We start from the raw sequence: 14,118 nt of genomic DNA on the forward strand, positions 1-14,118 counted from the left end.
CCGCGCGTGCGCAGCCAGCAACGCATCTCTGCTATGACCTTTACTCACTATTTTGACACGCTATACTATCACTCATTTTTTTATCTATTCGACTTTGACTTTTTTTTACCATTTCGACATGCTATACTATGACCTTTTTCACTATTTCGACTTTTCATTCTATCTGAAATGCTATGCTACTGCTACTAAGTAATTTTTTTCACATGGATTTTTATGAATTTTTATTTTTGTTCAATCAATTCCAGCAGACAAGTGTAGCAATAGCATATTTAGAAATATAGTATTTTCAGAACTTCAGGTAGCCTATAGGTAAGTAGACCTTCTGTAAACTATGTTTTTTTAAGTAGACCAATACTTTCAAGTACATTCAGAACATTGGTTATTTTTTCAGACGTAGACTTAGTTACCCTGGTCCTTAAACCAGTCCATCTGGTGCAGCGTGGGTTGGGTGTGGGTCCTTGTACTCGTAGTCGGGCTAACGTCCACGCTAGCTGCTAATTGTTTTGCGTTGAGGTGATACTTGAGGCTCGATGTGCTGCGGTGATATGCGAATTCCTTGTTGCATAGCTTTTTTTTACCCTTTCGACATGCTATACTATAACTCATTTTTTATTCTATTCGACATGCTATACTATGACTTTATTTGACATGCTTTGACCTTTTTCACTATTTCGACATGCTATACTATGACCTATTTTTCATGCTATGACCTTTTTTCACGACTTTGACACCCTATACTAAGTCATTTTCCATTCTTTTCGAAATGCTATACTTTTTTTTACCATTTCGCCATGCTATACTATGACTCATTTTTCATTTTATTTAACATGCTATATGACTTTTTTGTAATTTCGACATGCTATACTATGACTTTATTTTACATGCTTTGACCTTTTTCACTATTTCAACATGCTATACTATGACTTTATTCGACACACTATAGTATGACATTTTTCCCCATTTCGACCCTCTATACTATGACTCATTTTATATTCTATTCAACATGCTATACTATGACCTTTTTGTAATTTCCACATGCTATACTATGACCTATTTTACATCCTATGACCACAATTTTAGATCCAATACCGTTTTTCACGATTTTGACACGCTATCCTATTACTTCATTTTACATCCTATGACCTTTATTCACTATTTTGACACGCTATACTATGACTCATTTTTTTATCCATTCGACATGCTATACTTTGACTTTTTTTACCATTTCGACATGCTATACTATGACCTTTTTCAAAATTTCGACTATTTTGATACCCTATCCTGTGTCATTTTTCATTCTATCCGAAATGCTATACTATGACTTTTTTTTACCATTTCGACAAACTATCCTATTACTTTATTTTACTTGCTTTGACCAATTTTCCACCATGTTGACACACTACTATGATTTTATTCGACACACTATAGTATGACTTTTTTCACCATTTCGACACGCTATACTATGACTCATTTTTTATTCTATTCAACATGCTATACTATGACTTTTTTTGTTATTTCGACATGCTATACTATGACTTTTTTTGTTATTTCGACATGCTATGGTATAACTTCATTTTACATGCGTTGACCTTTTTCACTAATTCGACATGCTATACTATGACTCATTTTTCTTTTTATTTAACATGCTATACTATGACTTTTTACCATTTTGACATGCTATACTATGACTAATTTTTCATTTTATTCAACATGCTATACTATGACTTTTTTTGTAATTTCCACATGCTATACTATGACCTATTTTACGTCCTATGACCTTTATTCACAATTTTACATCCAATACCTTTTTACACGATTTTGACACGCTATACTATCACTCATTTATCATTCTATTCGACATGCTATACTATGATTTTTTTTTACCATTTCGACACACTATCCTATTACTTCATTTTACATCCTATGACCTTTATTCACTATTTTGACACGCTATACTATGACTCATTTTTTTATCTATTCGACATGCTATACTATGACCTTTTTCAAAATTTCGACTATTTTGATACCCTATCCTGTGTCATTTTTCATTCTATCCGAAATGCTATACTATGACTTTTTTTTACCATTTCGACAAACTATCCTATTACTTTATTTTACTTGCTTTGACCAATTTTCCACCATGTTGACACACTACTATGACTTTATTCGACACACTATAGTATGACTTTTTTCACCATTTCGACACGCTATACTATGACTCATTTTTTATTCTATTCAACATGCTATACTATGACTTTTTTTGTTATTTTGACATGCTATGGTATAACTTCATTTTACATGCGTTGACCTTTTTCACTAATTCGACATGCTATACTATGACTCATTTTTCTTTTTATTTAACATGCTATACTATGACTTTTTACCATTTTGACACACTATCCTTTTACTTTATTTTACATGCTTTGACCTTTATATCACCATTTCGACATGCTATACTATGACCTATTTTACATCCTATGACCTTTATTCACTATTTTGACACGCTATACTATGACTCATTTTTTCATCCATCTGACATGCTATACTATGACTTTATTTTACATGCTTTGACCTTTTTTCACTATTTCGACATGCTACACTATGACCTATTTTTTCATGCTCTGACCTTTTTTCACTATTTTGACACCCTTTACTATGTGTCATTTTTTAATCTATTCGACATGCTATACTATGACTTTTTTTTAACCATTTTGACACACTATCCTATTACTTCATTTAACATGCTATGACATTTTTTACCATTTCGACATGCTATACTATGACTTTATTTGACATGAATTTATTTACTATGACTAATTTTTCATTTTATTTAACATGCTATACTATGACTTTTTACCATTTTGACACACTATTACATTATTTCACATGCTTTGACCTTTATATCACCATTTCAACATGCTATACTATGACCTATTTTACATCCAATGACATTTATTCACTATATTGACACGCTATACTATGACTATGTATCTATTCAACATGCTATACTATGACTTTTTTTTACCATTTCGACACACTATCCTATTACTTCATTTAACATGCTATGACATTTTTTACCATTTCGACATGCTATACTATGACTAATTTTTCTTTTTATTCAACATGCTATACTATGACTTTTTTGTAATTTCCACATGCTATACTATGACCTATTTTACGTCCTATGACCTTTATTCACAATTTTACATCCAATACCTTTTTACACGATTTTGACACGCTATACTATCACTCATTTTTCATTCTATTCGACATGCTATACTATGACTTTTTTTTTACCATTTCCACATACTATCCTATTACTTCATTTTACATCCTATGACCTTTATTCACTATTTTGACACGCTATATTATGACTCATTTTTTTATCAATTCGAAATGCTATACTTTTTTTTTACCATTTCGCCATGCTATACTATGACTCATTTTTCATTTTATTTAACATGCTATACTATGACTTTATCTTACATGCTTTGACCTTTAAATCACCATTTTGACATTTATTTAACATGCTATACTATGACTTTTTTACCATTTTGACACACTATCCTTAGACTTTATTTTACATGCTTTGACCTTTAAATCACCATTTTGACATGCTATGCTATGACTTCATTCGACATGCCATGATCTTTTTTTTACCATTTTGACATGCTATACTATGACTCATTTTTTAATATATTCGAAATGCTATAACTTTTTTAAACCATTTTGACATATTATACTATGACTTTTCATGCTTTGACCATTTTCCACCATGCCGACACACTATACTATGACTTTATTCGACATGACACACTATCCTATTACTTCATTTTACATCCTATGACCCAGAGATGCTCACGAGTCCCAAAGCTCGAGTCCGAGTCGAGTCTGAAGTCTTTCGAGGACGAGTCTGAAGTCACCGTGTGTGCGACTCGAGTCGCACTCGAGTCCGAGTCTCAAACTCGAGTCCCCATCTCTTATCAACGTCCCTTTTACCTTAAAAAAAACATACCAACAACTTTTTACTGCTCCTTTACTCTTTACTTAATGTTTTTTTTGTGGTTTTTCCCTTAAAATGAAAATACGAAGCGTAGCCGCTAAACCGGATGTACGTAGATTTTCACAGTAAGAATCGACGCAACCGTCTGTAATGACAGCGGTTACCAGGGTAACAAGATGAGAAAAGTTCATGAACGAATATAAATAAATAATCCTGGTCCGACGGGATGTGTTAGCAGCAGTAGGTGACTACACTCGCTGCTCTTGGCTCTGATATTTTTTGTCCACGTATTGTTTTGCTTCAGTGAGCAGAGCAGAGACAGTTTAAGGAGATCGCAGAGTAAACGGTCCGCCGCTGGAACACATACGTCCCGACGTCAGCGAACCGTCAGTCGGACCGCCAGCGGCACCCCCGCCTTCCCGTCAGCGCCACCCAGCAGCGGACGGTGCATTCGACATCTTTCTCGTTTGTGGCCGCGCGTGCGCAGCCAGCAACGCATCTCTGCTATGACCTTTACTCACTATTTTGACACGCTATACTATCACTCATTTTTTTATCTATTCGACTTTGACTTTTTTTTACCATTTCGACATGCTATACTATGACCTTTTTCACTATTTCGACTTTTCATTCTATCTGAAATGCTATGCTACTGCTACTAAGTAATTTTTTTCACATGGATTTTTATGAATTTTTATTTTTGTTCAATCAATTCCAGCAGACAAGTGTAGCAATAGCATATTTAGAAATATAGTATTTTCAGAACTTCAGGTAGCCTATAGGTAAGTAGACCTTCTGTAAACTATGTTTTTTTAAGTAGACCAATACTTTCAAGTACATTCAGAACATTGGTTATTTTTTCAGACGTAGACTTAGTTACCCTGGTCCTTAAACCAGTCCATCTGGTGCAGCGTGGGTTGGGTGTGGGTCCTTGTACTCGTAGTCGGGCTAACGTCCACGCTAGCTGCTAATTGTTTTGCGTTGAGGTGATACTTGAGGCTCGATGTGCTGCGGTGATATGCGAATTCCTTGTTGCATAGCTTTTTTTTACCCTTTCGACATGCTATACTATAACTCATTTTTTATTCTATTCGACATGCTATACTATGACTTTATTTGACATGCTTTGACCTTTTTGACTATTTCAACATGCTTTACTATGACTTTAGTCCACACGCTATAGTATGACATTTTTCACCATTTCGACACGCTATACTTGTTCGGTTGGGAAGCTCCTCGAGGGACATCACACCACAATGAATCAAGAGTCACCTGGCTTGAACTTTAAAAATCAAAAAGTATTTAATATCTAAACAAAGTGATAAGGAATACAATTTACAAAGTGAAATACAACGTGAATAGTAATATATTTCGCAAAATAGAGAATTCTCCGACCAAGTCAAAGGTGATTTATCAAACCGGCTGCAGAAAAATTCTAATTGTTCTCCTTCCCTTTTGATGATTCGAAAGCTCCCGGGGCGGTTGTCTTCTGGGTGTATTTGAATGTCATTGGCTCCTTCTTCAAGTATCTCTTCCTGGTCCAGCCTTTTCACATCCAGGTGTGAACTGCCACGTGTGAATCTGAAAGCCCTCTCTGTGTCATCTCTCCCTCACATTCCAATGCATTCTATGTAGAAACATTTTGGCTTTATGCCTCAATGAGTGAATATAACCTCGTATACATAGTTTGTCTTCATCTTGTAACTAGTACACTTCAATTACAACACAACATATAAGATCACAGTACTTAATGGTTTATCACAGTTTATCTGGTGCAATACTTTGCCTCATTTGGCTGTCTTGCATCCAGTTGCTTAACTAATACCTGACAGGAGAAAAAACTCCCAACAAAAACCCTCTCTTGGGGAAAGATGGGAGAAATCCATAAAGGACGGCAATTAGCTTCTATCCCCAGGTTTTAACATTACATCATGACAGGATGTTAATATGTACAGTATTTATATGATTTACATGACTATACAATTTTATTGACTATAATACATTCACTTCATTTAACATACAAATGTAATATCTAATATCAAACATCACACAAACTACAATTCTACACTAAACACATTGATACATGTAACATACTTCTGCTAGGGGTGCACTTCTTCTTAAATTCCTAACATACTATGCCTCATTTTTTATTCTATTCGACATGCTATTAAAATGACTTTTTTTACCATTTCGACATGCTATACTATGACTTCATTTTACATGCTTTGACCTTTTTCACCATTTCGACATGCTATACTATGACCTATTTGACATCCTATGACCTTTATTCAAAATTTTACATCAAATACCTTTTTTCATGATTTTGACACGCTACACAATGACTCATTTATCATTCTTTTTGACATGCTATACTATTACTTTTTTTTACCATTTCGACACACTATCCTATTACTTTATTTTACTTGCTTTGACAAATTTTCAACCATGTTGACACACTACTATGACTTTATTTGACACGCTATACTATGACTCATTTTTTATTCTATTCGACATGCTATACTATGACTTTTTTATAATTTCGACATGGTATACTATGACTTTATTTAACATGCTTTGACCTTTTTTCACTATTTTGACATGCTATGACCTTTTTTCACGATTTTGACACCCTATACAAAGTCATTTTTCATTCTTTTCGAAATGCTATACTTTTTTTTACCATTTCGCCATGCTATACTATGACTCATTTTTCATTTTATTTAACATGCTATACTATGACTTTTTTTTACCATTTCAACACACTATCATATTACTTCATTTTACTTGCTTTGACCTTTTTCACCATTTTGACATGCTATACTATGACTTCATTTTACATGCTTTGACTCTATACTATGACTTCATTCAACATGCTATGACCTTTTTTACCCATTTTTTATTCTATTCAACATACTATACTATGACTTTTTTTTACCATTTCCACATGCTATACTATGATTTCATTTTACATGCTTTGACCTTTTTCACCATTTCGACATGCTATATTATGACCTATTTTACATCCTATGACCTTTATTCACAATTTTACATCAAATACCTTTTTTCATGATTTTGACACGCTACACTATGACTCATTTATCATTATTTTCGACATGCTATACTATGACTTTTTTTTACCATTTCGACACACTATCCTATAACTTCATTTAACATGCTTTGACCATTTTCCACCATTTCGACACGCTATAGTATGACTTTCCTGGACACGCTATAGTAGGACTTTTTTTACCGTTTCAACATGCTATACTACGACTCATTTTTTATTCTATTCAACATACTATGACTTTTTTTTTTACCATTTCCACATGCTATACTATGACTTCATTTTACATGCTTTGACCTTTTTCACCATTTCGACATGCTATACTATGACCTATTTGACATCCTATGACCTTTATTCACAATTTTACATGCTATGACCTTTTTTCATGAATTTGACACGCTATACTATGACTTATTTTTCATTCTTTTTGACATGGTATACTATGACTTTTTCACCATTTTGACATACTGTACTATGACTTGGAGGACACATCACGACTGCTATAGGGCTGCCAAAATTGCTCAAAAATGACGTTCCAATATTGGCTTTGAAAAAACGCATTTGAATATCTGATTGAATAGAAGACATAAGTCACGCGCGCATTTGCAAAGCCGCCGCTAATTCGGCAGCGCATTTAGGCGCATTAGGCACGGCAATAACACACTACTACTTGTAAAGGTAATTTCTTTTAAGTTTAAACATATTTAGCAACATATTACCTACACAAAAAAAAGTAAATGAACTAATGGCCAAGACCGCAGACCTTGGCCTCTCGTTCGCACACACACACACTCTCTTTCACCGTCGCACAGCGGTTTAAGTGAACGACAATAATAAACAAATTAAGAGTTGATCAAGAGTTTTGTGGAAGCCATTTAAGGCATTTATGGCAGTGAAGAAAATATTCTTAACATATATAGACGAGTATTGAACCGACATTGAGTGCTCTGAGCGAGCTGTGCTGTGGTAAACCTGGAACTTTTCCTTCGCATGACAACGACAATCAAACCAGTGAAACTGTTGTAGCCTATGTAGTATTTTATTCATGCAATATAAAGTCAGTCTACAGTAGCGCGCCACCGACTAAGCAGACAGTTGCACCGCTGCTGCTGCTGTCTTTTTTTCTTTTTACAAACCAATATTAATTATCACATTCGAATATCTAACATCTATTCGAATATATATTAGAATACAGAATATTCGTTGACAGCCCTAGACTGCTATGAATCAAACCCCAAGACAAAATGCCTGCGTTGTGTGGACGCTCAGTGGGAACGCTTAGTGCGCAACACACATGCCCTTTAAAACAAAAATTTTGTAGTGTGGCCGTAGCCTGAGGGAGAGGAAAGCTTTGATAGGAGAAAGACTAACTCTGTGGAAAACAGCAGTGTGGGGGAGAAGAAACATGTGAAACTGAGAGAAAATAGCTTGGGGGAGGTATAAGCATCTAGTCAAGGGTAAATGTTTGTGTTTGTACTGAGGTCTGCGAGCAAAGCGCAACACTTCCCCTGTGGAGTGGATGAGTGTAAGGGTGTCACGGTTGGAGGCTGGAAGGCCGAGCTGTGGTAGCATGTGGTTACCGGGTGCCTCCTGCAGTTGGCTTTTCCCCCACTTACAGGAGAGGAGGCTGTTGAAAAGGAAGTTCAGGGGTCTGGGAATCTTTTTAATGTATAAATGAGGAAAATACACAAAATGTAGGAGGATCCCTAAATATGAAAAGAAAGTGCAAAACACTGTGACCAGTATATAAGCTATTATTTCACAAGGTGCTTCAGGTACAAATGACTCAAATCACATTTTAAAATGTGAACACATGAACATCATTCAGCAGTGTAACTATATTAGCTCCACAGGAGCGTAAATGTTTGCATTTTGGAGGTCAAGTCCTGCGTCACCAACAGCACACCACGTCTGGCGCTTGGTCAACAGTTGCGATCCAAAAGACTTCAGTGGCCCGGTCTCCTTTTGCTATTTAGCTTTTCTGTACTTGTAGCCCCCTTCAGGATGATTGATGGAAAGAGGTGCAGGGAGAAGTGGTTAATTTTTCAGGGAAAGAAAGACCTGCGAGAGTAAGGGAAGTAAAGAGCAGCATGCCATGTAAATAAAACAGCAGGATGTTGTTTTATTTAAAATGACAGTGATCACCGCTCTGAAATACACGTAATTGAAGCCAGCGGAAGCGACAGAACGGCACAACAAAGACCAGGTGAGATTGAAGAACGGATGAAAAGCAGAGAAGAGAGGAACTGGGATATGACGAGAGGTAGAGGGTGAGCAGCGGGATCCTGGTGGGGGGGCGAGGGGAGGGGATCCTGGAGGGCTATATTGAGCTCAGTTGCTCCACAGGGGCTGCTTAATGAAGACAGAGTTGATAAGTAATTATTGGTTACCAACCTGATAATAGCCATTGCTCCATTTTGTGGAGCAGTTTCCTCACACAATAATGACGATAAATAACAAAGCGCCGGCTCTGCGTTGCCGCTTTGCATTTCAAACATATATTATGTCATTATTTTGTTTTGTTGCATTACACAAGTTCACAAGAATGGGCGAGAAAAAGTAATTACTGCATTCTTTTAATCAATAGGGAAAACAATGAGGAGCTTTCAAAACAAATATTTAGGGGGAAACTGGGCCATGACTGTTTTACCTTTTGCAGCTGCTAATATTTCGACATTTGAAAATGAGACATGATCCCCCAAATTCAGTACACGGATGCATGCTGGACTAGAGTTGTGAACACACTGACAGTTTAGCCTAAGGAATTATTGCCCAAACAACTTTTCTGAGCGGAATCTGTCTGTTTGAATAAGAGTTTACTTGCCAAGTATTGGATTTGAATTTGAGATGACTGCTGAGAGGGAATAGAGACACAGTCACCTTTCAGCAGAAAAAGTAAAGAAGTCAGCAGTTCTTTTTCCACACTGTTTGATCCACTCATCAATTACTGCAGCAGCAGTCGTGATAAATAAAAGTCAACAACTGAGGAACTGCAAAGCCTCATCATTGGCACTCTCCCAGAGCCCACTGCAGCAGAGTAATAGCCTGTACACACACATTTTTGATCTCTAAGTCCACTCATTTGATCAAAGGTGGAGGAGTGTTGCATTTTTTGCAAGCATTTATACCATTGACTAATTGATGAGGATTAGGGATCAACCTCGGGGGGAGTGCTGTCAAGGTCAGTTGGATCGTTGAAGTGCGATGCCTTTATGCCTGGACCAAAGTGGTCGTCGTTGTCATCGTCACTGCAAAAAAAAAAAAGCCCCACATCATCAGGGCCATTTTGTCTTTTGGAGAGCCCCTTAACACAGAACACTTATGAATAAACACCCAAAAGAAATTTAATTACAGCAAGCCTCTAATTATTAAACAATATATCACTGACCCATCTGTTTGAGCTTGTTCTGGTCAAGTTTACAATAGCAATTACTATGAAAAAAATTGTGTAGGAATAAGGAAAAGACAATAATATTGGTAGAAGTCTCATTAAGTCTGTACACATCCATTGCAGTCTGTCCATCCCGGGAGAGGGATCCCTCCTCTGACGTTCTCCCTAAGGTTTCTTCCCTTTTTTTCCCCATTGAAGGGTTTTTTTCATATTTTGGGGAGTTTTTCCTGTGCCGATGTGAGGGTTTCGGGACAGAGGATGTTGCATGTGTACAGACTGTAAAGCCCTCTGAGGCAAATTTGTAATTTGCGATTTTGGGCTATACAAAATAAAATGAATTGAATTGAATTAAGTTCAGCATAATGATGTCTGTGCACGGAATACATTCATTACTTTATGGTAGGCACGGATGAAAGATTAAGGCTGATGAGAAATCTATTCAAATAACTTTAGTTAGCCAGTAAGTATGCATGAACACAACCCCAATGTGTCAGAATGGAAATTTGATCCAATCCCAAAAGAGGGAGCCAGTAACCTTCCCGCTGTGCAGAAAGTAGGCTACACTGTGCTTAACATGACACAACACTGACTTCTACAGAAAAATGTTAAGTCAACGCTCTGTAGATGGAGAACATTGGGGGAGGGGTTCCTCTCCCCCAAACAAAAGGGAGGGGAAGGAAATTTAACTTTGCATTATTTTTAGAAGAGAAATATGCCTGTGCATCCCAGTAATTATAAAGCTATTCAGAGCCGACTGATAGGCCTCCGGTGGACTTTCCCCCCCTCCCCTCCCCTCCCTCCATGCGCTCTCAGCCTTATCTTCTCCCACCACAACTGCACAGACTTCAACACGCATTTTAATGTGGTAATAATCGAGTGAATTCTCAACACTAACCAAAAGAAAAAGCCTGGCGAATGTATTAAAAATGAGATTCAGCCTCCAGTTTTCTATATCAACACAACTCTCCCCCGCTACCAGACTAGGAGGATTTATTCAGGGTATTTATAGCCCCCCCCCCATCTCTTTTGTGTCTACTGCCAGGCGCACTATTTACACTATTTTGCTGCCTTCATATGGCTGATTTGCTACCACGATAAAAGTCAATAAATGAGGGAGCTCTTTGTGAAAAAAAATGGTATCCTTGTCTAGCGAAAAGAAAGCAGCCTGAGCTATTCTACATGACATATCTTCATATTCAATGGACTACATACATTGTTATGCGTCACAATAAAGAAAGCAGAGTTTGTAAATGAGTTGCTTCCCCCCCCCCCCCCCCCCCAAGTGAGAGGTGGAGGCAAGGGCCACCGTACAGACTCCTCCTGCCAGGTGTCCGTTTGGCTCGACAGACTGAAGCAACGTCAAACTAAAGCTGCAAATGCTGTGCAAGGAAAGGAAAAGCACCGTCCCCTAGGTCACCGAGGTCAACAGATCCACTTGTTTCAAGTTGATGTTGCTGTTGGTTGGACTTATGTTTTTTAAAAAGCCCTCCCTCCCCTGAGCCCGTATCTGCTGTCAGTCTCCTTCCCACTCTACTTCCAGTGGTGGTGTTCAGTTATTCCAGTAAGAAAAGCCACATTGTACCAGATATATTTTTAATAGACTAACAGATTCGAGACATGGTAGCTTGTAAGCTGGGCGAGTAACTGCCTGGCCTGTCTGGTATCACCTTCTGAACCGATTCAGTGCTGAGGCCTCAAAGAAAAAATGACTGGCACACACTCATGCTGAAATAAGTACTATACAATGACAACAATGAGATGAAAAAAAAAAAAAAAAAAAAAAACACAGACCGACACAACAGCCAAACCCGGTCACCGTGGATCTCTTTGTACATAAGATGATGACAGGCTGCGGTTGCTCCGGGTGCAGAACCTATGATTCCCACGCATCAGATTCCCCTCCTGTCCCCTCTCTCTCTCTCTCTCTCTCCCTCGCTCTCTCTCCGTTAGCGCCTCCCTCCCGGGTTAGCTGCGCAGCCTGGCCCGTGGGCCCAGGGAGGTTGTATTAATTAACTCGCCTCACTGCACTCTCATCAAGCTGCCGGTAAATGGCCCTGCTCCAAGTCCCCCCCCCTACCCCCCACCCCCCCCCCCCCCCGGAGCGCGCGCCAAGATGGCAGCGTCCGTAAACAACTTCAAATTTACGGCACTGCAGTCACAGCGGTGAGGCCCCTGCCGCTCCGCGCACAGAGGGGAAGGCGGGCTGGAGCGTGCACTTCACCCCCGCATGCTGCTGTGTGGTTTAATATGCAAAATGCATTTTTTTTTTTTTTGTGAGGCTCTAACCGCTGTTGCAGTCATTATTTTTCTCCGGGAAACACCCAAGTACACTCTTTTCACATGTGCTGTGCAGTGAGGGATTTGACTATCGCTCAGTAGCAGGGCGGTCATAAACTGTGTACTTCTTTTGTGGCATAATTAAAATGGCTGCAAATCTTTGTCAGTATTATTGTGGTGTGACAAGCAGCCATGCAAATGACTCTGCTCCCCAGAGAGTGTGCAAACTATAATGAGGTAAGTTCTACGGTGCGTTTTATGTAGCAATGGGACCGAGCTGCTGAAGGAACTCTTGAGTGGGGAAAAAACACAGAAAGATTTCCTTTGCTTTCCCCTAGACCCCATATTTACCTCAGGATACATGATTATGTGTATGAAAAGGTTTATGAATGATGGTTTAACACAGTGTGCAAAAGCACATCACTATGGTTTACTGACACTATGCAGGACATCAGGTCTCAAGATGTCCACAGGTCCTGGGCAGTAGCAGCCATAGAACCGAGGTTGGACCAAGAGTCACAAAGATCCTGCTTTGTCTGAAAGTGATGCAAATCATCCACAACGAGACACAAAAAAAACTAAAAGAGACATTAAAACTAGACACAAAGAGGAAAAAGGACCAGCCAATAACCCCCGAAACCGATAACTGAAAACACTGCCAAACGCAAAACAAGGTGACCGCAAACACATGCAAAGAAAACCACACACAGACACAAAGCAACGTGTACGATACGACAACAGGGACACTACTGCAAACAGAAACACATCGCCAACAATAAAACCCTCCTCCTCCTCACCCTTAGACGTACCTTCCTCCTGTTCTCTCTCTCTGGGTGGCTGCGGTGGGTTGAAAATAGCCCTCGCAGAGACACACCACAGGAGAGTCAGATCAAACATCATTATTCCCTGGGTAAATATTGTGGAGAGATCTCATCTCCAACTGGCTGCGCAGGAGGAAATGAGGGACGATGCACTGCTGCTGCTGGTGTGCCGTGGTTCCCTTTAATCGGGTCTTATCACAGGAGAACAGAGTCCGAGAAAACCTCACACTGCATAAATGGAAGGACAAATCATAAATAGGCCAAACGCATCCAAACGAGCAACAAACAGACTTCGAAGGACAAACACACACACACACACACACGCAGAGTTTTCATCACAGCCTTGTGCGTATACCAACAGCGGGGGGGGGGGGGTTGCAATCTGTCGAGTGTGTCCAAACAGCACACAGGTCCGTATTCGTGCCATCGGTCCCGTGGGTTGCACTCTCAGAATCACATGTCAGGTCCCAGCAGGTAAAGTGAGGTGAAGACGGATGGAGACGCCGGCGCCCGCAGGCCGCCGCTGCGAGCGTTAGAAAACTGACCAGAAAACGGCGGGCGG

The 14,118-nt window shown here is 38.9% G+C and overlaps 1 long non-coding RNA gene across 1 annotated transcript; it reads right to left on the reverse strand.

Moving 5' to 3' along the window:
* Positions 1-5,280: 5,280 nt before the first annotated feature.
* LOC134126816 (uncharacterized) lies at positions 5,281-13,859 on the reverse strand. Its single transcript, XR_009955885.1, has 2 exons — positions 13,545-13,859; positions 5,281-10,315 (listed from the first exon to the last, which is right to left on the reverse strand). It is a non-coding gene; the product is annotated as an uncharacterized LOC134126816 (long non-coding RNA).
* Between the last annotated feature and the right edge of the window lie 259 nt (positions 13,860-14,118).

The sequence above is a fragment of the Pungitius pungitius genome, chromosome 1 (assembly GCF_949316345.1).
Source record: "Pungitius pungitius chromosome 1, fPunPun2.1, whole genome shotgun sequence".
NCBI lineage: Eukaryota > Metazoa > Chordata > Actinopteri > Perciformes > Gasterosteidae > Pungitius > Pungitius pungitius.